Here is a 3,821-nt window from a genome sequence, read left to right on the forward strand (position 1 = left end):
AGTGGGGTTGGCATGGCAATAGGGCAAGGATCTGCTTCATTCCAGCAGCCCTTGCTGCAGGAATGCTATGTCAACACAACAAGCATTTGGGAACTACCCTTGGGAGTTGGCCCACTGGGAGGGGTTGTGAGCTATATGAGATGATGTGCTTCTTGAACTAGGGGTGTGGCCATCATGTACCCCCCTGGACTCCTTATGGGCATCTCCCTTATGGTTGATCCTGCCCGATGCAAAAACCTGCTCAACAATGGGACCAGATTTGTTGAGAAGAAAAATTCCTATTCAGCCCTATCAACCAGTGACCCAGTTAAACACAGCTCAGTGACGCCTAAGACCAAGGGAGGATGGGTGGCAAAGCCAGTATGCAAAAAAAGAGGCTGACTCTCAGCAGACTGGGGTCTTTAAAGGCCCAGGCCTGGCTCTGCCCTTGGCTGCTCTTGTGAGACTGCCCAGGATTGTGGACAATCCTGCAAGAGCTGGGCACAGACAGGAATGATGTGCAGATGCTTCCTGCGCCATATTTAAAAACATTCTTACCTGGCATGACAAAAGTGTCCCACGTTTAAGCTACTCTAAGCAGGTTTACATTGTCAAAGTATGGAGAGACAGACAGACAAAGATGAAAAATTACTAAAAATATATATTTATTGTAAATCCTTATTAAGCTGCCCAACGCGTTTCAGCCAAACATAGGCTTTCATCAGGGGCTAAAATTAAACAGAAAAAACGTAATCAGACCAAATATATATATAGACAGACATATATAAGATAAATATCAATTATAAAACTCTTTAAACAATACAAAGGAAACATATACTGTTTTTCCCAAAACATATTCACTAGACCCACATGTACAAAAATCAACATATGTAAATGAATAAATATATGAATATATGAAAAACTTTCATATAATACAAACAATAAACTGCATTATATTAACTTAAAACTGAATGAACAACAAAAAGATAAACTTTCATTACTAAATCAATCAAACAAATATAACAGACTTTTACAAGCAAAAGAGGGAACACATATATAGCCATATCCTAGAAAACTTGCAAACATGAAACATGACAAAATTACTTACATTATAATAGCTCAAAACTCAATATGCGCCAAAGAGGTAAACTTACAGTCCTGCAACAGTCAAACAAATTTTACAATGATTTTTACAAGCAAAGGGGGAGCATATATATAGCCATATCCTGGAACACTTGCAACAGTGATTACAACTAGCAAAGTAATTATTCTGACCTTTAGAATGAAGTACACCTGGAACAAATCTTTTTGCAAAGATAGAAAAATCTTTTATTTTAATTTTTATAAAAGAATTCTCTAATGAGATCTACACAAAAAATTTTTTATATTATTACAAAAGAGGAAGGAAGGAAAAATCATCATTTAAACCATTAGGTATCACTGTTTTTAACCTCAAAATCCAACCTATTTCTTTTTTGTGAAGAAGAAAATTCAACCTAGATCCTTGTATCTTTTGTAAAACCCAAAATTTTAGTCCCACATTAGCATATTGGGAACATTGGAGATAATGGGACACAAGAGGTGCTCCTACTCTGTTGTTTTTAATATTACTCAAATGTTCTCCTATACGGACCTTTATTTTCCTGGATGTCTGACCTACATATAATTTCAGACACCCACACTGTACCACATAGATGACTTGCACTGTATTACAATTGGAAAAATGATACAGTGTATATTTTTTCTGATCAATTGGGTTGATGAAATTCTGGATCTTAAAGGTATATTTACAAAAAACACAATGTCCACAGGGATGATGTCCAACTGGTGGACATGTACCAGGCAAAAGGTGAGTGGAAGGAGATATATGTTCTCTAAAGTCACTGTTTACAAGAATATCCTTCAGATTCTTGGTTCTCTTATATGAAAAAAGTGGCAAATTTTGGCAACCTGGAATGTGTTGTACTACATGCCAGTTTCTCTTTATACTATTTTGTAGTTTACTAGATATATAATTGTAGGTTAAATTACAATGTATTCTGGGCGATGATGTTCTGGTGGTTTTTTGTAATAAATCTGACCGTTGTCTCAATAATGATTTTTCATAATTCTGTTCTATAACTTGCGAGGGATATCCTCTATGGATAAGTTGTTGCTTCAACACCTCTGATTGTGACACAAAATCCTTTTCCAGAGTGCAATCCCTTTTGATTCTCAGGAATTGTCCATGTGGTAAATTACGTCTAAGTTGTAAAGGATGGGAACTATCAAAACATAGGTAAGTATTCCTGTCAGTTGGTTTTTTATAAATGGTAGTATAAAGATGGTTATCTACTTTTTTTAACAACAGATCTAAGAAATTAATCTCTGTTTCACTATAATGATGATCTAACTCGATATTAATATCTTTACTATTTAACCATTCTACAAATGCTGTAAATAACTCAAAAGGACCCCTCCAAATGCAAAAAATATCATCAATATATCTCCACCAACAAAGCAAATATTGTGCAAATATTTGTACATCATAGTAACTATCCTCCCACCCATTTTTTATGTGAATTGGCTGACATATCTTTGCATAAGAACTATTTCAAATTCAATCATTCATATTATTGGCAGATAAAGGGGGTGGCCATGGGGTGCCCCATGGCTCCAGAGGTTGCCAACCTCTTTATGGAACAATTTGAAAAAGACATCTTTAGTTCCTCCAATAATTTTGCACAATATAATGTAAGTAATTTTGTCATGTTTCATGTTTGCAAGTTTTCTAGGATATGGCTATATATGTGTTCCCTCTTTTGCTTGTAAAGTCTGTTATATTTGTTTGATTGATTTAGTAATGAAAGTTTATCTTTTTGTTGTTCATTCAGTTTTAAGTTAATATAATGCAGTTTATTGTTTGTATTATATGAAAGTTTTTCATATATTCATATATTTATTCATTTACATATGTTGATGTTTGTACATGTGGGTCTAGTGAATATGTTTTGGGAAAAACAGTATATGTTTCCTTTGTATTGTTTAAAGAGTTTTATAATTGATATTTATCCTATATATGTCTGTCTATATATATATTTGGTCTGATTACATTTTTTCTGTTTAATTTTAGCCCCTGATGAAAGCCTATGTTTGGCTGAAACGCGTTGGGCAGCTTAATAAGGATTTACAATAAATATATATTTTTAGTAATTTTTCATCTTTGGCATACTTGGTTTGCAACCTTTTTCCTGTTTCTTTTTATTGGATGCCTTCCACTTTTTTTCCTCCCAGACAGACAGACAGACAGACTTCGCTATACCTCAGTTTTGTTTTTGTGTGATTATTTTTATGCACAGATTTTTTTTTAGAATTTCTGCAGAATTATCCTAAAAAAAATTCACACAGGAACAGGACAGGAAGATGGACTGGAATAAATTCATCCATCCCTAGGCTAGGTGGACAAATAATTTGACTTGGCATAAGCAGGGCTTTTTCTGCTACTTACTGGTATGGAGTACCAGCACCTGTTTTTTGGCTGCCCATGGCAACCGTTTTGTGCTGGCACCCACAGCACATTTATCAATGTATGAGTACTGGCACCTTATTTCCTCCCCCCCAAACGCAGTGGGTATAAGTATCTGTATACCTATAGTACTTAGGCTCAGCCCCAAACACAAGCATTTTATAGCTAAATAGTGGGATGGTTCTGGAGAAAAGTGTCCCCTTTCCCTCAGTTCCTCTTGAAACCTCCATGTATAGTGCAAGTAGGAGAATTATTTCAGTCTCACAGCACACATCACCTTCATCCTAATCCCCTGCACACTGCTGTGATACTTACTATAAATTACCTGGGGTTTCAG

The 3,821-nt window shown here is 35.4% G+C and overlaps 2 long non-coding RNA genes across 2 annotated transcripts; one reads left to right on the top strand and one right to left on the bottom strand.

The window, feature by feature from the left end:
- Positions 1–622: 622 nt before the first annotated feature.
- Positions 623–1,157, bottom strand: LOC133385901 (uncharacterized). Its single transcript, XR_009762998.1, has 2 exons — positions 1,088–1,157; positions 623–707 (listed from the first exon to the last, which is right to left on the bottom strand). It is a non-coding gene; the product is annotated as an uncharacterized LOC133385901 (long non-coding RNA).
- A 477-nt stretch (positions 1,158–1,634) lies between these two features.
- Positions 1,635–3,143, top strand: LOC133385902 (uncharacterized). The gene is made up of 3 exons (XR_009762999.1): positions 1,635–1,828; positions 2,174–2,257; positions 3,092–3,143. It is a non-coding gene; the product is annotated as an uncharacterized LOC133385902 (long non-coding RNA).
- Positions 3,144–3,821: the final 678 nt, after the last annotated feature.

This window comes from Rhineura floridana, chromosome 5 (assembly GCF_030035675.1).
Source record: "Rhineura floridana isolate rRhiFlo1 chromosome 5, rRhiFlo1.hap2, whole genome shotgun sequence".
In the NCBI taxonomy this organism is placed as follows: domain Eukaryota; kingdom Metazoa; phylum Chordata; class Lepidosauria; order Squamata; family Rhineuridae; genus Rhineura; species Rhineura floridana.